This window comes from Cervus elaphus, chromosome 15 (genome assembly GCF_910594005.1).
Source record: "Cervus elaphus chromosome 15, mCerEla1.1, whole genome shotgun sequence".
Lineage (NCBI taxonomy): Eukaryota > Metazoa > Chordata > Mammalia > Artiodactyla > Cervidae > Cervus > Cervus elaphus.
Genome location: NC_057829.1, coordinates 57,424,383 through 57,446,641, shown reverse-complemented (window position 1 = coordinate 57,446,641; position 22,259 = coordinate 57,424,383).

The following is a 22,259-nucleotide window of genomic DNA, read 5'->3' as shown; positions in this document are numbered from 1 at the left end:
TCCTGATAAAAAAAAGCTTTTCAAAAAAACAAAACAAAATCTTTCACAATAAGCATTCATAATTTAGACACAGTTTCAAAGTTCAACTCTTTCATATTAGCTTTGTGACTTTTGGAAAATTATACAACTTTTCTATAAGTCTCTGTTCCTTCATTCAAAAAATGGGGGCTGGGGACTTCCCTAGCAGTCCAGTGGTTAAGACTGCCTTTCCACTGCAGGGGGCACAGGTTTGATCCATGGTTGGGGAACTAAGATCCTATATGCTGCATGGTACAGCCAAAGAAAGAAAGTGGGAAGGGCTGGTAAAGATATTTCATAATGTTGTACTGAGCAAATAATATATAATGCACTTGGCACAGGCATAGCCTCATAAATACATAATAAAGGAAGCTATTTTCTTCTTTCAATGTCTGGCACAGAGCAAATGCTCAGTAAAGTATTGCTTCCCATACAGTTATCCATGACTGTGAGGGACTCCTGTGACATCTGATGGGCTTGCTGGTTTAGTTACCCATGCTTAATACTACTGATGAGATTGTCTCACTCTAAATCTAGAAGTTTTTCCCAGGGAATGGAACTTACCTGGGCACAGCGCAGATGAACAATCCATTTCCTTCCCCTCACACCTTCAAGCTAGTTAAAAGTAGATAGCGCACAAAACCTAGGATAGAAAAATAGATTGAAGAAGAAAGAAGAATTCGCCCAACTATATTCAAGCAAATGGAAGATCTAGAAATAGCTTCACATATTAAGCATGAGCAAGATTTTCAGAAACAGTATAGCAGCTATGCAAATATGTTGCAATAAAGAAATGAGGAAAAGAGCTCAATGACAAGATCATAAAAAAAAGATAATGAGATTAAAAGGGAGGTGGAAGTTAAGGAAACAAATCAAAGGCTAAAATAATACTACTGAAGAACTATTAAGTAAATATAAACCATAGGGGAAATAATAGGCATTTGCTGAAAATTGAATCATTAATGCAATAAATAGGCTTCGGTTTTGCTTCTTAATAACTATGGTTAATAATTCAAAGACACTAAAGTAAATATAAAGAAGATAATAGAAATGGAAGACAGATAAAACTGTCCAAATTAAAGATAACAGATGTCCCTGAAGTAGCAAACCTCACAAATCACACAGACATATTGTTTCAAGTTCTCAAAGAAAAAATTTCCTCTAAATGAAGGAAAAATTTAAATCTGCATATTAAAGGAACACACAAGTTACAAGGGAAAAAAACCATATAGTACAAACAACACTGAGAACTGAACTTTAAAGATAAACAATTCTTAAGGAAAATAAGCAAGAAAAACAAGTCATTTGTAAGATTTTTGTTTTGTTTCCATAAGCCAAACAAGCTTCAAACCTTCCCTGGTCTTACTTCATGCAAGAATTACTGGAACATGCCTATAAAGATAAATTGTAATGCACCAACAAAGGGAACAAGTTAACATCTCAAATGTGAAAATAAGTTCAGGGAAAATAATACACATAAATCCTTTTTGAAAAAAAATTTCCAATGATGACTCGAATCAAAGAAGATAAATAGAGAAACCATGGCAAAAGACCTTATGTCAAAAGACAAGGGAGCAATATCTACTAAATTATGAGAAAAAGAAAGTGTGACTCAAAAATTTTATATCAAGCCAGGCTATTTTTCAAGGTAACAGAGAGGCATTCTCAAGACTACAAACATTGAAGAGCTACTATACAGTCTTCTTGGCAGAGAGTGACGGTGGCAGGGAGGCTACTTGGTGATGAAATACATACAAGCCAGAGAGGAATTAAAATAAAGAACTCAAGGATGGAGAAGATATGATCAAAGACTGGTGCAGAGAACTGAATTCACTTACACACAGAACAAAGATTAAACAACTGTGGAAATTATGGTTACAAAACAATATAAATACTAAAAACCTTAACCACTAAAAAATAAAATGAATTAACTAAATTCAGCAGGGGAAAGGGGAGATAGAAGAATTTTTCCTGCACTAATGTTCTCAGTTCTTCTGGGAGCACACCAAAGATGCTCTCAAAAACTGCAACATGAAAGTGAAAAAAAAACAACTATAATGACACAAAACTCTTAATGGTCATTTTAATCTTAGGAGTATCTTTAAAAAGCTAATGTTCCTTGTGATAAACATTTATTTATTTAAAGTTCAGCAATTCCTTCAGTTTAATTTATTTTTCTTTTGCCAAATTGAAATAGGATTGGACTTAATATTGTTATCTAAAAATAGCACATCAGGAATGATCCCATTCCTAACTAGCAGTCTTTTTCTCGACCTGTACATAAGATGTCTGAAGTAGTATTCTTTTATAACAAGGGTTAATGTCAGGTTTGCGGGTAATTTTTTACTTTTACCCTGTTCTTTGCTGTCTCCATCTCCTTCCTCTACCTCCTCCTTCTTCTTTTTGGAAATGAACTTGGATTCTCTTTACAAAAAAGCAATCAGTATTCTAAAAAGTAAAAGTGAACAGGGAAGATAGTTGGCCAATTCATGGAATCTCTGTCATGATTCACCTGCTTATGATCCCACAGATATGACCTTAACAAACTTTGGTCACATTACACTTTGTAAATGGGAAACACCAGTTCCAAAGAAAATGCCAAGCAAGCAAATGGTAGCAAAATGATGATGGACAAGGACATGAGAAGGCAACTTGAAGAAGTGGACAAGCTTTGGTTTGGAAGCAGAAGACCTGAGTTCTTTCTGTGGTTCAGACACTTTTGTGTTACTTTGGATAATCTCCATGCCACCTTGGATATATTGATGAACTTTTCTAAGCACCAGGCCCAATATTACAATATATTCCCATTTTGCATGAAAAGGTGAGAATATGTGTTTTTAAGTACAATATCATAATATTTAAACAATGAAAACTAACCAAAATATTTTAAACACTTTTAGATTAAACAGAGTACATCTGAGGCCATATTTTAGCCTGTGGGCTTACCAGTTGGTGACTAACAGTCACTGTTTACATACTCATCAGTGGACAAAGCTGGACGTAATGGAAGTGATCCAGCAGTGTTCTGGACCTACACACTTATAAGAGCCAACTGTTTGATTCTCCCCAACTCTGTCAAGCTACCAATGACATCACATTGGGAGCCTGAAATCAGACATGGTTGCAGTATTGATACCATGGGAATAATAAAATGCTATAAATTTGTCCCCTTGCCCCTCACCACAGCTGGTTCTGAAACAGAATACCACTGTAGCTATCTGTCCCAGCTGATCCCATGGTTATTGTACTGTACATTCGAACTAGAAGAGGTTGAAGATAGCCTGCAAGAAAGGAAAAGTCAATCAAACTAGTTAAAGCTAACAGGAAGAATTTAATTTTTTTTAAAAGGGTTAGGGTTGAACTACCACATCTTAGGGAAGCAAGGGTATGGTGTCCTCATTAAAAAAAGAGGAAACACAGACTTCCCTGGTGGTTAAGACCCCATGCTTCTAATTCAGGGGGCCTAGGTTTGATCCCTGGCCAAGGGACTGGATCCCACATGTGCAACTAAGAGTTTGCATGCTGCAATGAAGATTGAAGATCTGGCATGCTTCAATAAGATCTGGCACAGCCAAATAAATAAAAAATTTTAAAAAAAGAGGAAACAGGACTGGATGCCACAGAGTCCCTCTCTCTCCATCACTAGCTTTGGCCTCTTTCTTGGTGTTAGTTTCATTGTCTCTTAAAGCGTCTCCTTTCTGACAAGGATCAAGGCTAGGGGTGGCAAACAGAAGCACTTGCTCCCCAAAGGGCACAGGTCTGCTACTGGCACATAGAGCACCTTCTTCCTCTAGGATGAGGAGGCCCCACGGCAGGGTGCAGAGCAGCTTAGTAGGGAACAGAGGGTGGGTTACAGTTTCTGTTGGCCCTGGCCTAGGTGCCTGGGTACAGTGAACTTACACAGTGTACATAACGGCCCCATATGAGCACATTCTCCAAAAGCGGTGCCTTTCAATAAACTTTAGCAAAGATGTTGATGTAATGGTGTTAAGTATGTGATGAAAAGGCAACAGGGAAGCAAGGATCATTTGGTTCAAAATAAAGTTAAAACCATTCATAATTAAACTTGGAAATCCATGAGAAGCAGGCTCCCCTCTTCTTCCCCCCTTTTTAAAATACACTTTTACTTTGGGGATAATTTTAGATTTAATAAAAATTGCAAAGATAGAGAGTTGCCTTCCCAAGAAATAGGTGATCCAGATGAGATGTTTTTGTAAACTTTCTGAAACTTACAAAAGTATAAACATATGATATTTACTTTCTATTTACTCCATTCGTTTTTTTAAAGGGTGAAAGTTCGTTTTAAAGTTCAGAATCTTACGTTAAGTTCATTCAAAATTTATTTTGAAATATTTACCAAATGTGGATGTCTCCACTCTTATCTCTACATAGGATCTTATATTGAAAATAAAGCCAAAGGAATAAAAAAACTTAATTATGACAAAGACAGTTCATTTATGGTCTTCTTTCATTTGACAAGGGTTTCTTGATATGTCCAAAGCATATTAAGACAGAAAACATAAAGTGATATGGAAGACAAGCTCCATCCTTACGCTGATGGACCTTCTAGTTTAGTGGAGAAGACAGACAAAAGAAACAAAGGCTTGGAGGACACAGGAAAGGGACATAAGTTTGTGAAATGGCATGAATTGGTAGGACCTGTGACAAACTAAAAAGAGGGTGCACTGACTAAAAGTTTTTCAAGTTTAATTGTTGTTGTTGTTTTTTTTAAGTCAAAGCCAAAAAATCTACATGGGCCATTGAATGCATGTGTAGGTACATTAGGCTCATAGAGCATCTGAAACATTAAATGAGTATTTACACAAATAATAAGAAGTGGAAGTAAAGAATATTAAAAAAAAAAAATCTACAAGGGCCATGAGGAAGCATAGTAATGGCCCTTGACTACAATAATTCCTGAGGAAGTGTAACTTCCTGAAAGTTTAATAGGAGTTAGCTAGGCAGTAAGTACTGGGGAAAAATGATTTGTGATAAATGGAACAATAGTAAGAGGGCATAGGGTATTTGAGACTTCAATGTGATTGAAGGCCAGAAAATGAGTGAGGGAAGTAGCAAGAGATGAGCTGAAGTTTCAGGGGTCAGATAATGAAAGACTGAATAGCCTGTGTTGGGAATTTTGAACTTATTCTAAAACTAACAGATCACTTATATGTGGAATCTAATTTAAAAAAAAAAAAAGGAGGGGTACACATGAACTTATTTACAAAATAGAAGTAGAGAGAAAAAAAAAACAGAAGTAGAGTCACAGATGTAGAAAACAAATTTATGGTTACCAAGGAGTAGGGTGGGGAGGGATAAATTGGAAGATTGGGATTGACATATACACACTACTATATATAAAATAGATAACTAATAAGGACCTGTTGTATCATACAGGGAAATCTACTCAGTACTCTGTAATGGCCTATATGGAAAAAGAATCTAAAAAATAAAAAAAGAATGCATATATGTATATGTGTAATTGATTCACTTTGTTGTACACCTGAAATTAATACAACACTGTAAATCAATTATAATCCAATAAATTTTTTAAAATAAAAATAAATTTAAAAATAAAAACTAATGGAATTTCACTAAAAGGTTAGAAACAAGAGAATGATTTGATCTTGTATGTATGGTTAAAAGGATACTCTGGTTGAATGTGTAGAATTGAATGGAGAGGGAGGTTAAGATTAGATGTGGTGGGGACAATCAGGATGATGTTGCAGTAGCTCAGGTAAGATAGGGTGGGCTTGGACTAAGGGGTTGAAGCTTGGAATACAGACATTTTATCAGATGAGATTAGGAGGATCTGTGACAGAAAACTCCAAGTTACAATAACAAGGACATATAGATATTTATTTCTCTCTCACATAATTGAATACTTTACATAGTTAACTTAAAATTAGATTGTGGCTCCACAATTAACAAGGACCGGATTCCTTCTATCTTGCTTCTCAACATGATTTTCATCTCCTGATTCAAGACAGTTGCTCTAATTCCAGGCATTTTGCTATCATGCCAGCCAACACAAATGAATAAGGGAGGAAAAATGGCATGTCCCCTCCCTTTAAGATCATTTCTAAAAATGACGTGACACTTTTAGTTACAACTCAACATAGAACTTAGTCACATGGCCCCATCCAGTTGCAAGGGGAAATAGAAATAAAACTGTTATTCTAGAGACTATGGCCCATCTGAAAATCAAGTGTTCTATGACCAAGGATGAAAGGGACAACAAGCACTGGGGGGATAGTCAACGTCTTCTGCAATGAAAGTAGGTAAAGGTGAGATATATTTTAGAAATAAAATTAACAGGATTTAAAGGTAGATTGAATGGAGTGGGGTGAGGAAAAGAGAGGAAAAAACCTAATTCCCAACTTTCTGACATAATCAACTGGATAAGTGGCAGCACCTTTCTGGAAGTAGAGAAACGAAAAAAGCAGCAGATTTGAAACAAAGAACAAGAATTAGCTGCTGGGAGCATTACCACTCAGCTCTCAAAATTATTAAAGAGACAACCTAGCAGTTACCTTGTATACCCTTTCAGAGATGTTCTGTGTCCAGACAGCCACATGCATGTATAAGTATGTATAATCTGTCTCCTGACACACACATGTATGTTTACACATACCGATTCCCCCAAAAACAATAGTTTTCAATTGCACCATTATATATTTTGAATTTTTTGCTTCATGCACCAACACAGATTTACAAATTTTTTTTGCATTTATCTTAAGTATGAAACTAAAAGTAGACTTAGAAGTTAAAACATGCAATAACATTGACTTTTGTATTTACCTGTGTAGTTACCTTTACTGAAGATCTTTATCTCTTGGAAGGGCTTCAAGGTGGATCTGCAGACTCCCTTTAACATTTCATGTAAGGCAGGTGTTCTGTTAACAAATTCCCTCAGCTTTTGTTTTCCAGAACATCTTAATTTCTCCTCTGATCTTTAGGAGTAGTTTTGCCAGACACAGAATTCTTGATTGACAGGTTTTTCCCCCCAGAACTTCAAATATCACCTCCCATTGCCTCTGTCTGAGATATTTGGCTATTAATCTTATCAAGAACCCCTTAAACATAATGAGTTTCTTTTCTCTTACTGCTTCCAAATTCTCTGTCTTTGTCTTTTGAAGTCTGATTATAGTGTATTTTGGTATGGACTTCTTTGGGTTTATCATACTTGGATTTAGTCGAGATTCTTGGATGTGTAAAGTCATCAAATTTGGAAAGTTTGTGGTCATTGTTTCTTTAAGCAATATCTCTGCCCCCTTTCTGTCATCTCCTTCTGGGACTCTCAAAATGCTTATGTTGGTTGGCTTGATTTAACCCACAAATACCTTAGGCTCTGTCCAGTTTTCTCTTTTTTTCTTTCTGTTCCTCAATATGGATAATTCTAATTGTCTTATCTTTAAGTTCATGATTCTTTCTTCTCTCTGCTCAAATCTTATATTGAATCCTCTAGGGAATTTTTCATTTTATTGTACTTTTCAGGTCCAGAATCTCTAGTCCATTCCTTTTTATAGTTTCTATCTATTGGTATTCTCATTGTGTTTACATATCATTATCCTGGTTTCTTTTAATTCTTTGTACATGATTTCCTTTAGCTCTGAACATATTTAAGACTGTCAATTTAAAGTCTTTGTCTAGGAACTCCTATGCCTGGTCTTCTTAATGGATAGTTTCTGTCAATTTATTTTTATCATTTGAATGGGCCAGATTTTCCTGTGTCTTTGTATAATTTGTGATTTTTGTTGACAATTGTACATTTAAATTTTATAAATTGAGAAGTCATATATTCTTTCTTCTCCAGGGTTTGCTGTTCTGATTGTTGAAGGCTGCAGTTGTCCATTTATTTACTGACTTTTTCAAACTGTTTTTGTAGAGGCCATATTTCTTGTGTATAATTACTGAAGTCTTAGTTCCTTTGGCCATGTTCAGTTAGTGCCTTGAAGAGATTTCCTTGATTCCAGGAGCTAAAACAAACAAACAAAAAATAAACACCTCTCCCCTACTTTGTAGATTGGCTGTGTTGTGGCACTATTTTATCAGGCTTCAAACAACTTTGCCATAGCTTTCACTTGCTCCTTGCACTGAGCCTAAAGATATCCAGAAGTGAAAGCTGAGGGTTTTCCAGGTCTTTGCTGAGGATGTGCCCTGCCTTGTACATATGTGTGGCCTTCTAAATTTCTCAGTATATATGGGCTTCTTTGAATGTCCTAATTTCCCACAATAAGCCTCTCCTTGGCTTTTTCCTCCCAGGCTTTAGGCAGTCTATTGTATGCCTCAATCATCATCTTTTGTCCTAGGTAGCTGAGGGGTTTTTGTTCACCTTACATTGTTATAAGCAATATCCACCACCTTTCACCCCGAGTAAGTTCTGAGTTAGGTGAAACAGGCGTACCTTGTGTTGGTCCTTCAGGTAGCCTCCAGACAAGTTAGAACACATAAACATAATGATTTGAGTAAGGTCTGCTCTGCCTTCTTCAGAACCAGGGCCAAGGCTCCCACTGGAAACTCAGCTTGCTATCTTCAAGACTGCCACCCTATGAAGGAGGGAGTGGGACAAGGGCAAGTAAAAATGCCACAAAAGTTTTCTACCGCTTTTAAGTTAACTTTCTCTTGATTCAGCATTTACTTGGTTGCTCTGAATTTTTTTTTTACTATTTTCCAGGGTTCTGAAAAGGTTGGTTTTTAGTTTCTAAATGTTTTTGCTTCTGTGGAGGGATGGGTGTTTGGAGCCTACACCATTTTGATGTTGTCATCTTTTAGTAAGCTTTTAAATTTTGAAATAATTTTAGACTTTAAAAAAGTTGCAAAAATAATACAAAGAATTCCTCTCTATAAGAGTGCTCTCATAGCTTCCCCAAATGTTAATATTGTTTATGATCACAGAACAATGATCAAAACCAAACCAAATTAATATTAATACAATATTAGCAAATCTACAGATCTTATACAAAGGTTTCCAATACCTTACTAATGATCTTTTCTAGATCCAGGATGGACTCCAGGATCATACATTATATTTCATTTTCACGTCTTCTAAGTTTCCCCAGTCTAGGAGAGTTCCCTAATCTTTCTTTGTCTTTCATGACCTTGATATTTTTGAAATTTTTGGATTACTTTCTAGTCACTCATAGACTGTCTCTCAGTGATGCTTCCCCTGGCTAAATGTAGGTAGCCCTCTTTACCCTCAGGTTCTGTAACCATGGATTCAACCAATTATGGATCAAAAATATTTGAAAAAAATTCCAGAAAATTCTGAAAAATAACTTTCCCATACACCAGCAATTGTTTAAATTGTATTACATATTATAAGTAATCTAGAGATGATTTATATAATAGAGGAGGATGTGTGTAGGTACTATGCAAATATCACATAATTTTATATAAGGGACTTAAGCATCCAAGGATTTTTATAACTATGGGAGATTTCCAGAACCAATCTCCAGCAGATACTAAGGGATGACTGTATGTACTTTTTAAGAGAACAACACAGAAGTGATGCTGTGCCCTTCTCATCACATGATATCAGGAAACACACAATGTTGATATTGCAAAAATGGTTACAGAGTTTAGAGAGTTCACCAGCTTCCCTTAATGCTAACATCTTACATAGCCAGGACATCTTTGTTAAAACTAAAATATTAACATTGGTACAATACTATTAACCGCTATTTACTTGGATTACCAGTTTTTCCACTGTCCTCTTTCTTTTCTAGGATATAATTCAGGAAACCACACTGCATTTAAAGGTAGCTCCTTTTTTATGTGATTACGCCCACACTAACTCATAGCACAAGAGTCCCACCCCTTCATTTGCCACATTAGAACCTTGATATACTAACAATATATGGTTACCAATGGCTACCAAGTTTCACTTCTCACATTCCCTCACCACAAGAGAGGAACTGCCCACATTTCTGTGGTTCAAATTCAAAAAACCTAAAGAAGAATTTTGATTGGATTGACTTATGATAAATGGCTTCCGCTAATAGACATGACTGAGAGAGGAGGGTCTCATAACACAACACAAGGTTGCTAGAGGCATACCCCCATGAAGCAGAGCTGTTCTTGCAGAAGGGGAATCATTGTAAACTGGACAGTGACCTCAACTAGAATCCACCACGTTAATTCATTAACTGGTTCTAGTGACTAAGTAGAACTAACTAGTGACTAGTTCACTCAACTTGTTTCACAGATGAGTAAACTTAAGTCTGAAAAGGTAAGTAACTTTCAGAGTCCCAGAGCTAGCCCTTAGTAAAAGGAGGGCTAATCCCCGGCCTCCTAACTCCTAGTTCTAGACTTAGTTTCTGTGTCTATACAATTACCATGATTTGGGTATTAATACCAAGAATCAAATAATCTAAAATTAGAAGCAACCTCAAAGTTTATCAAACTCTTACTGATGCACCCATTTTCCAGTGTATCCAAGCAGATCCCAGGGAAACAAAAGCCTTTCCTATTTATTTTTCTCCAATATTGGGATTTCAAAGTAATACACATTCAGCAGCTTAGGATATAAACTGTTTTATTTATCAAAGAATTGAGTGAGAGAGAGTACAAGGGAGGATGTTCATCAGCAGGCTTTGTTAAAAAACATGAGCTAAAACCATATAATGAAACACCATACAATCCATAAAAGAAAACAAAGAGCTCTCTATATGTCAACACAGGAAGCTGTTTCATATACAGCATAAAGTGGAAAACCAAATTCAAGTAAAAGGTGTGAATAGTGTAAACCTATTTATGCAGGAGACAATGGGAACAGCAACTGTCAGCATATTGTTAGCAGTTTCACCAATGATGGCGGGATTACAGAATATTTTTTATTTTGTTCACTATACTTTCTTATAGGTTTGAATTTCTGAACAATGAGCACGAACTTTTTCAATTCAGAAAATATTATGCTAAGTGAAAGAAGTCAGACACCCAAAGTCATGTGGTGTACTATTTCATTTATATGAAATATCCAGAATAGACAAATCCACAGAGGCAGAAAGCAGATTAGTGGTTTCCAGAGGCTAGGGTGAGGGAAGATGGGAAGTGGTTGCTTAATGAACATGGGGTGATGGAAATGTTTTGGAACTAGATAAAAGTTGTGGTACTAACTGCTACTGATTTGTAAACTTTTAAATGATTATGTTATGTGAATTTTGCCTCAATTTTTTAAAAATTTGTTTTCTGAAGTGAGGAAATCTCAGCATTCATGTATTCTGTATTATGGACTTTAAGCAAATAGCTGATCTATGCTATATCACTTATGCATGCATGCTGCATGCTAGATCCCTAAGTTTTGTCCAAGTCTTTGCTACCCCATGGACCATAGCCCACCAGGCTCCTCTGTCCACAGGACTCTCCAGGCAAGAATACTGGAGTGGGTTGCCATTTCCTTCTCCATGGGATCTTTCCAATCCAGGGATCGAATTCAAGTCTGCTGCACTGGTAGGCGAATTCTTTACCACTGAGCCAACTGGGAAGCTGCTATATCACTTAGTTATCTGTTAAATAAGAAGAGTTTATTCCTAGTTCCTTAAAAAACTAGGAATAAAACCACCATATGACCCAGAAATCCCACTCCCAGACATACACCCTGAGGAAACCAAAACTGAAAAAGACACATGTATCCCATTGTTCATTGCAGCAGTGTTTACAATAGCTAGAACATGGAAGCAACCTAGATGTCCATCGACAGATGAATGGATAAAGAAGTTGTGGTACATATACACAATGGAATCAGTCCTAATGAGGTGGATGAACCTAGAACCTATATAGAGAGTGAATTAAGTCAGAAAGAAAAAGATAAATATCATATTCTAACGCATATATACAGAATCTAGAAAAATGGTACTGAAGAATTTATTTACAGAGCAGCAGTAGAGAGACATAGAGAACACTTATGGACTGGGGAAAGGGGAGGAAAGGATGAGATGTATGGAGAGAGTAACATGGAAACTTACATCACCATTGGTAAAATAGATAGCCAATGGGAATTTGCTGTATGGCTCAGGAAACTCAAACAGGGGCTCTGTATCAAACTAGATGGGTGGGATGGGGAGGGAGATGGGAGGGAGGTTCAGAACAGAGGGGATATATGTATACCTATGATTGATTCATGTTGAGGTTTGACAGAAAACAACATAAGTCTGTAAAGCAATTATCCTTCAATAAAAAATAAACAAATTAAAAAAAAAAAGAGTTGAAGCAGCTGGTCTCTAACACCCAGTTAGGCTCTAACATGATGACTCTGGACACATCTAACTTACATGCATTCTCTTATAATTCAGGGTAAGACTGCACAAGCTTTTTCTTGGCAGAAAGATCACATTGTTGACCTAATATTAAGAGAAAAGAAGCAGTAAGCCACTACTTTCAAAGACTGTAAATGTAGAGAGCATCCAGGTCTAATCATGACTAGCAAGAGATTACAGGAGGAGTGAGGGAGGAAGAAAGGCAGAGTGTAAGGTGATACCTTTACCTTTACATGTGTTAAGTATGTTTCATGGACCAGACACTATGCTAGATGCCTTATGAATATGTTTATGTTTTCAAAGGTAATGCTTGGAAGAAAAAATTGAAGCTCAGAAAGGATAAATAACTCACCCAGACCCACAACTAGTAACAGGCAGTGTGGTGTTGAAACTCAGGTCTATTTATACTCCAAAGTCTGTTTTCCTTCCACTTACTCAAGCTGTTTTACAAAAAGAAAAAGGACTCAAGGAAAATGACCTAGTGCTGGAGGCAAGGAAATGCAAAAGCAGGCCAGAAAGAAAAGTGAAAAGGAAGCAATTAATAAAAATCAAGGATTATCCCTGTGCTTGAGAGCGAAACTTTCGTGGGCCAGTTTCCATCCTGATATTTTGTATGGCTACGACAAACTATATTCTTTCATCATAATCTGCTAAAAATAAAGTTCTTCTGAATTTAAAGAATCTTCCACATATAGTTCCATGAAGGAAGTCTAAAGATATTATGCTGGATATTACTGATTGGATATTATTTTGTCCTTTTATTTTATCAAAGAAAGGAGGTAATCAGAAAAAAAAAGAGGTAAGCTTCAAACAGATAAAGGAGAGATAAAGAAAAATCATAAGAATCAGTTGAAAGAATAAATGAAATTTGGAGCATAAAATAATTAAACAAAGCAAGTGTGCAAGTCATTAAGATAAAGAATCAAAGGCACTATCAAGTAATTTGAAGAAGCTGAGACTGTGAGGAAGCAGTAGAGACCAACTGTGGTTTTCCCAGCATAAGAAGTTGCTCGATAAAGGAATTTAAAGCCTTGGGAAGTGGGAGCAAAACAAGTGTCAGACCCTCATTTCAAAAGGACACCAGACCACTTGATGGTCAACAGTCACTTGGCAAAAATCAGGAAAGAGACAGTGGACAATCTGGCTGGTGAGAATGGAGGAAATAACTGCAATGGCTTCATAGGAAACCAAAGGAAGAAATGGAAAAGGGAAAGTGGTTACTGCCCTAGGAATGGCAGATGTGTCCATTAGCCAGAAGAAAAATGCTTTAGAAATAAGGTAAACACTAAAAACTCTTAAGTTTTCAAATCAAACTCATCAAGTAAGGAAAGACAGGCTCAACTAGGGGGCAGAGAAAGACCAAACAGCATAGAATCAAAGAGCTAGAAAAGACCATTCCATGTGATCAGAGGAGTTTTCCATTGCTTGAAACATCCCAGTCCAGGGATGAGCAGATTCAAAAGTTAAACTCTGCATCTGCTAATCAAGATGTGGGGTTATATCCTCTTGGAGCCTTTCCATGAAAGAAGCAAAACTATCTGTTCACAGAGAGCATGACCATATCTGTAGGGAAGCCTAAGGAATCTTAAAATAAAAAGTCAGGAAAATGAATGCTAAGTCTCAGGATATAAAGTCAACATATAAAAATAAATTACATTTATATATATTAGCAACATGAAATTAGAAATGAAAAAGTTTTATTTAACATATATGATAGCATCCAAAACAAAATAATTAGAGATGAATTTAAATGATAGTTGCCCTGGATTTCCTATGGTTGAAAACCAAAGTGAATACTTTCTTTACCTTAACAAACACTTGGCTTAGATATTACTGTAATGGTAATATCTAATTACTGTAATGGTAATACAGTAATACTGTACTATAATGTGTTAGCCATGAGGTAAGGAATAGGGGAAGGAAGAAAGAAGAAGGGATATTTGTTTGTACTTTCATTTTGGGGTTGTTGAGTTAGAGAAAGTTAGATTAGATCAAGGGAAAATGCTGAAGATCAGCGATATGATTCTGCAACTCAACCTTCTATATCCATAGCCTTTTTCGGAGGGGGGTGCATACTGCACAGCAAACAGGGTCTTAATTCCTAAACCAGGGATCAAACATGCCTCCTACATTGAAAGCATGGAGTCTTAACCACTGAACCACCAGGGAAGTCCTCGATAGCCTTAGCTTTATAAAAATCCAGTGCCTTGGTACCCCGAAGATGCCACTGAGGCTCTGAGAATAGAGAAGGTAAAACTAAGGAGATCTCTTAGTTTGATAAAGATAATTGTCTAGTCTAAAAGGCATTAAGTAAGATCAGATACCTCTTTCCTCTGAGGTCACTGACTCAATAAGTAAAGCAAAAATACATTGTAACTGCTAGTTCCCATTCTCTTAACACCCAGTAGAAAGAAGAGAGGGAGATTCCTGTCCCAAAATGGGTAAAGAAGGTTCACTCCATCAGGAATCAGCATCCATTTAGTGTAGGTAACACTACATCCAATCAGTGTAGGTAACAATATTATAAGACCCAGTGATTCCACTCCTGGGCATATATCTGGACAAAACTGTAATTTGAAAAGATACTTGTATCCCAGTGTTCATTGTAGCACTATTTACAATTGCCAAGATATGGAATCAATCTAAATGTCCATCTGTCATCATCAGATAAATGGATAAAGAAGAAAATATATACAACGGAATACTACTCAGCCATAAAAAAGAATTAAATAATGCCATCTGCAACAATATGGATGGACCTAGAGACTGTCATACTAAGTGAAGCAAGTCAGACAGAAAAAGACAAATATCACATGCTTTCATTTATTTGTGGAATCTCAAAAAATGATACAAATGAACTTATTTGCAAAATAGAAATAGACTCACAGACATAGAAAACAAACTTAGAGTTACAAAAGGGAAAAGTGAGGAGGAATAAATTAGGAGTCTGGAGTTAAAATATACATACTACTATATATAAAATAGGTAACAAACTAGGACCTGCTGCATAGCACAGGGAACTATACTCAGTATGTTGTAACATCTATAAGGAAATGAATCTGAAAAAGAATTCATACACATATAAGTATATCTGAATCACTTTGCTGAACACCTGGAACTAACATTGCAAATCAACTATATTTCAATAAAAATTTTAAAAATAAATAAACAAGAAGGTATTATTTAAGCCACCTGAAGAAACCAACCTCCTTCATTTCATCTGAGGGGTCCAGAAATTCTGCCAGCAGGTCACAACTGAACTAACCGTGGCTACACAGATCAGATATAGTTCTACTACTTCTGGCTGCCCAAAGGAGAAAGTCATGAGGTTCCTGGGAACCGAACTGGTGACACATGGCTGCCCCTAGAGTGGCCAGGTATTCAGGGGCTAAACTGTCCATACTCAAATCATACATTGAGCCTTCAAAGATACATCCTTCCAAGTCAAGGACAATCTTATATTTCAGGTATAGTATTTGCCCTAATTTAAATTGCAGTATTTTAGTCAAGTTGCATTTGCTTGCTTCAACTAATTCAGAAGACAATATGATGAATAATGAGGGGGAAACTCATTAAAACAACAGACACATGGGTATCTCATCCCTGGAAAGGGACAAGTGACCCAATCCTGGCCAATGTGCCCTGTGTCTGGGGAGATGTCTGCAGACAAGCTGCTAAGAAGAGTCTTCCTCCACCATCAAAGAATTTTGAGAATTTGGGGCAAGGAACTTTGGGGGGGCTTTGGAGATAGTTGTCTAGAATGTGATGACAGGAATGATGGCAGCCATATTTAAAGTACAATATAGCAGGAAAAATCTGTGCCCAAGACTGCTAAGCCACTGAAATACTGTGCCTCCAGACATCGTGTTATGGAATACAGTAAATGATAAAATCAGCCACATTTTAGTAAGCAGTCTCTAATTATAGCCCGAAACAACCTAAATGATGAACAGGTCAATAAGGAAAAGGCATCTCAACAGGAAATTGAAAAAAGAATACAAACAGAAAACTCACAGAAGAGGAAATACAGATAGCTAGGAAATATCTTAAAAGATGTTCAGCTTTATTAGTAGTGAAAGAAACACAAATGAAAACAAGACTTTTCTTGCCCATCAGATTTATAAAATTTGGTAACAGTACAGTTGATAAGTGTTTGAGGAACAAGACTTCAGCTTTTGAGAGGACTGCAAACTAGTACAATGGAACAAAACTTATCGATATTTATTCAAATTTAAAATGTGCATGCCCTTTAACTCAGCAACTCTACAGAAATACTCACACACAGGAACACATAGATGTTTGCACAACGATGTTCAGTACCGCACTGTTTGCTAAGCTGAAAAAAACTAAAATAGTCAGAAGTCCATTAGTAAGAAATTGAGTAAAGAAATTATTGTACACACCACTGTGGAATAGCCACAATCATATAAAATAAAGGAGTAAATCTGTGTATACTGACACTTAAATCTGTCTATCCAAGATACACTGTTAAAGAAAACATGTGAATTTCTGAAGAATAGGTAAGCATTCCATTCTCTGTCTCTCTTTTTTTTTTAAGTAAAATACTTTAGATATGCACTGAAATAAATCTGGAATAGTATATAATGAAGAAATATTACTAAAAGGTTGATACAAGGGCCTTTAGTTTTAAACTTCATACATTTCTGTGTTTATAGGGTGGGTATGTGTGTGTGTGTGCATTTACTGCTTTTGCAATTAGAAAATTTTTTATTTTTAATCTTATCAATCTACAGAAGGGGCTGGTGTCCATTTGGCATTCACAACTATCCTAAGAGGTTTGTAGCCAAATGTCCCAACTCTCCTCCTGGATAAAGGGGTGCTGAATCCAGCTTGGGAACTTGTCTCCTGTAGGGGGCTTGAAGATGAAGTGGAACTGTCCCTGTGGCTTCTAAGAGGAGTTCTGAGAGACAGCATCCAGGGACAAAAGCCAAAGAAACAGCCAAAGAGCTCACTCCAAGGAGCCAGACACAGAGGCAAAATCCACTGGATGGGAACCTTTGACACCTTCCCAAAGCCAGCCGCCCTGGCAACTCTGAAGTGATCCTCTAAACAGCTGAGGCAAAATGTGGCTCACGGCATATTTTGCCAACTCAGGAGCCAAAAAGGAGGAAGCTATGAAGATAGGGAGCCATCTGGGAATAACCAGAGTGTAAAGCAGCAATAAAGCATTAGGCTTGATTCAAGTTCATATTTAAAATGGTTTCAGATTTGTTCAAAGAAAAACACTTTCTTCAAGTATAGCATTTTCTAGGTGTAAAGAAAAGAAAAATAAGTGAAGTTGCTCAGTCGTGTCCGACTCTTTGTGGTCCCATGGACTGTAGCCTGCCAGGCTCCTCTGTCCATGGGATTTTCCAGGCAAGAGTAATGGAGTGGGTCACCATTTCCTTCTCCAGGGGATCTTCCTGACCCAGGGATCGAACTCGGGCCTCCCGCATTGTAGGCAGATGCTTTACCATCTGAGCCACCAGTTTTAGGTGTAACTTAATTTCTTTCTAGTCATAGACCTGTGAAAATTTGCTTACTGCCTTGATGTAAATAATTTCAGCAGTGCCTCATTATATTCCACTGACTTGGAGAGACTTTACAGTATCAAGGCCTGTCTCTTCCTTTGACACCTGATTTTGGTAAACGAGCATCAAATTGGAGAGTGACTACAAAATGGTACCCCAAAACTTCTGAAGCATTGAGCTGGGGAAAAAAAGTTCACTTCATCATTTCTATCCCCCAGAAGCTGTTTGTATGAAGCCTTTGGGGTAGTCAGCCATTTCTCAGCGCAGCAGAGCCAGGTGAGAAGACCTTTTTAGGCAAGGCATTAAAAGGAGTTGGCTGAGCAGATCTCAAAAACCTTGGTCAACAGGGCGGAGCCAACCCTGGGGCAGAAGTATTACTTCACAGTTGCATTGGCTTCCTGTGGCTGCCAATAGAGGCAGCATCTGGCAGCCAGCCCACCGCAGAGAAGAGGGAACTCCACAGAGAAGAAAATAGCAATGAGGCCCCAAAGGTGGAAGTGCAGCCTGAGAAACTTCAGCCAGCCTGGGACAGCTCTGCCAGCCCTGGCCATTCTGCAGGACATGGCATACCCCTCCAGCTTTAAAATATGCACGTCCTTCCTATGGGGACACATCCCACAAATACTTTTCACATACTATGTAAATCAGGTTATTTATTCCATACCAAAAGGCTATTATTACCTGCATTTTTCAGATGGGAAAACCAAGGCTCGGAGAGGTAAAATAACTTGCCACAGGATGCACAACCAGGAAGTGGAGGAGACAGGATTCAAACTCCCCACGTGGCGCACCCCAAAGCCCAGACTCTGATGGTCAGGATTTTAGAACTCAAGTGAAAACGGAGATGGTAAGGTTAGTGCTGCCTCCAGCTCAATGGGAGCTATCTTGTCCTCCCTGGTAGGTAGTATTTTGGGTTTTCCTTCCTTGCATACAACCAGGCAAATGACTGCAATTCTAAAAAGAGATAAATATAAAAACAAGAAGTGAAACCCTGCAGACACCTGAAACGCAACCATTTCTGCAAGCTTGAGCTAGGGGAGCTGCCACACAACAGAAATAGTTCTGTCCTGTTAGATAGGCTTTGTTTTGCTACATGGCTGCATATGCAGTGAAGTGATATCAAGTCCTGAGGGTCCACTCCTTTGATGAGTTAAACACACAAAGGCCTACATTTTGATGTAATCTGATAGCATGTAGTTAAGTCCTAGACAAACTGCAACTGTGAGGAAGTGATAAACCCAACTTCCTGCACAAAGCTGCCTGAGATAACACTTTCCATGGACTAGAAGAAAAAAAAGAGAGAGAGAGGCATGATTGCTACAGAATTTTAAAGGAACTCGTCTGTTCTTAACAAATAACCCCTTCTTCATATGGTCCCAGCAACATCTAAGCAAAACTGATTGCAGTCAGGTAACTGTGTAGTAATTTCACATATGACTTAACTCTGACTATTATTCATAGGCAAAAATCAATCACTAAAAATTCATTTGATTTTCTCTCTTAAGGATACTTTAGTTCAAACTCGAAATCTCAGGTATTTTCTTGGCCAGGAGAATTTCCCTGCAGTTTAGCAAGAACTCAGATTGAGAGAACTGAGGTTGCATTAACTGGCTGGATGGTGTTCCCACTGAGTCATTAAAGACGCCGATTCAGCTTGAATAAACACACACTGGAACAGTTGCCAACTTAGAAGGACCAATAACTAGTTCCACAATGCCAAAACAGGGTCAAAGTGACAGTTTTGCTAAGTGTTCTCATAGTGTTGTGTCATATACAAACAACCAGAAAGAGCTGACGGTGCTGGGAATTTTCTGTGAATGCATTCTTTCATTCACTAATTTTGCAAATCTTTATTGAGTGCCTACCAGGTGCTAGAGAACACAACAGTGAACAACAACAAAAAGAGATAGCCCCTGCCTTCAAGGACTTTCCAGTCTGGTTAGGGAAGCAGATACTGAAGAAAACACACAACTATAGACAAGTCACAGATTATACTGAGTGCTCTGAAGAAAAATAGACAGGGCACATTAATTTCAATTCAGATGATGAGGTCAGCAAAGACCTCCCTGGTGATGGGATATCTAGTCTTGAATCATCCAAGCAGACCAAGAGTGAAGGAAGAGAGCTCCGGTAGAGAAAACAACCTATATCACAGCGGAGAGAGAAGCTGTGATACAACCTGGGAAAATAAAGAAGACCCAGATCAGGTGGAGTATTGTAGGCCATGGAAAAAAAATGGCTTTATTCTGAACACATTGGGGAACATTGCAGTAACAATTCTGGCCTCTAATAGTTGTCTGCTTCTAGACTGTTTTGTAGGCAAGGATCTCAAAGAGAATGTAGCAGTCACAGCCTTTAGGGAAAAAAAAATCATGAGATAAAATTCTTACAAGTAATTTGGGGCATCAAAGCTATCCCCCCAGGTTCATGCTGTTCACCAAGCCACAAACTGGGGTGAAAAAAATATCAAGATGATAAAAAAAATTAACAAGCTATTGAATCACCTTTTGCTTTTTTCAATGATTTTAATATGACTGTGGAGTCACAGAGTTCTTACATATAGATAGGACCTTGGCAGTCATGTGGATCAGATCTCTTGTTTCACAAGGGAAGAAGCTAAAGCCTAAAAACTGACTTTAGAGAAAGTCCTATGTTGAAGTCCTTGGGATGGGAACACTCAAGGACTCTTGAGAACCTCACCACCTGTTACCGAGGTTGTTGGATCTGGAATCCTCAGCTCCCAAAATGTAAAATCACTTTCAAGTTTTCCTTCTTAAAGTCTTCTCTTTTTTAAAAAAGTAATTATTTTATTTTTGGTTGCACTGGGTCTTTATTGCTGCTCACGGGCTTTTTCTAATTGTGACGAGCAGGGGCTAGTTTCGGTGTGTGGGCTTCTCATGGTGGAGCACAGGCTCTAGGCACATGGGCTTTGGGAGTTGAAGCACACAGGCTTAGTTGCTCCACAGCATGTGGAATCTTCCTGGACCAGGGGTCATGTCCCCTGCATTGGCAGGTGGATGCTTATCCACTGTACCGCCAGGGAAGCTGAAGTCTTCTTAATGTGTTGGTCTTCTTCTACAATCAAGTGACTTAAAGAGTTTTAAGGCACAGATTAATAAAAGTACTGTTTCCTCCTCTTGTGTGTATTTCCAAACTGTAACTCCTTGTGTCTCTAAGCCCTTGGCTACCTGACCCTCACCACCAGGGTTTTTGAAGTGCTGGATATGGTTAGAGATTTTCTTTTGATTATGAGGCTCCTGGTGAAGGATCCTGGTCTCCTTCAGGGGAAGGGGAAGAATTTGCTGATTTGAGATTGAATTAAGTTATTAAGAAAAGGATGTTCCCCCCGCCCCCACCCCCAAGACAAGCAGACATTGTCTTTGCTCTTCTGACAGCTTTCCAGGTTGGGGGTGATTGGACTCCTGCTTACGTAGTATCTTGGGCTTCCCAGAATCCACTTATTAATGCAGGAGGCACAGAAGACGCAAGTTCGATCCCTGGGCCAGGAAGATCCCCTAGAGGAGGAAAAGGCAACCCACTCCAGTATTCTTGCCTGGAAAATCCCATGGACAGAGGAGTCCAGCAGGCTACAGTCCATGGGGTCACAAAGAGTCAGACATAACAGCACATATGATGAAGTAGCTTTCTGACCTTGGTAGAATTTCACTTAGTTGATCTCAGATAAAATCCTTTACCTCTCTGGGCCTCTACTTCCCTTCTGATGACCCCTGAGGCCCTTGTATTTTCAATATTCTACACATTCAAGATAAATCAAAAAGAGTTTGGACTCTTGACAGAAAATGTCCTTAACACCTCACTTTCTATAATAGGGTAGAAGGAAGGAAGGGGCAGGGAGAGATGAGAGGCAAGGAAGAAAGGGAGAGGAGGAAAAGAGGAAGGAAGAGAGGGAAGAAATCATCAGTGAACAATTAAGGAAGGAAACAATATTCTGTGATGACCCATATGAGAAAAGAATCTTAAAAAGAATGAATATATATATGTGTATAACAATCACTTTGCTGAAACTAACACAACATTGAAAATCAACTCTACTCCAATAAAATTAAAAAATAAACTTTTAAAAAGCTGTGCTTTCCAAACCTCTCTGCATTCTTAATAGAAACATATTGGACTTGAGTTGTGACTAGCTGTCAAAACATAGCCCACTGGAGTTTACTAGGAGTCTCAGGCAGACTTTGACTCTGGATGTAGAGAATGTTTTGTGCGGCAGCAACTTCTGCTTAAGAAAGCAAATGAAGTTTCAGGAAAAAATATCATTAGAGGAGAATGATGGGTTTTTTCTTTTAAATGTGTAATATTTTACACTGTAAGGATTTTATGAACTGTTGACATTTACGAAAAGCATTTAGGCCAGAACCTGCTGTTGTTCAGTCGCTTAAGTTGTGTCTGACACTTTGCAACCCGGTGGACTGCAGCACACCAGGCTTCCCTG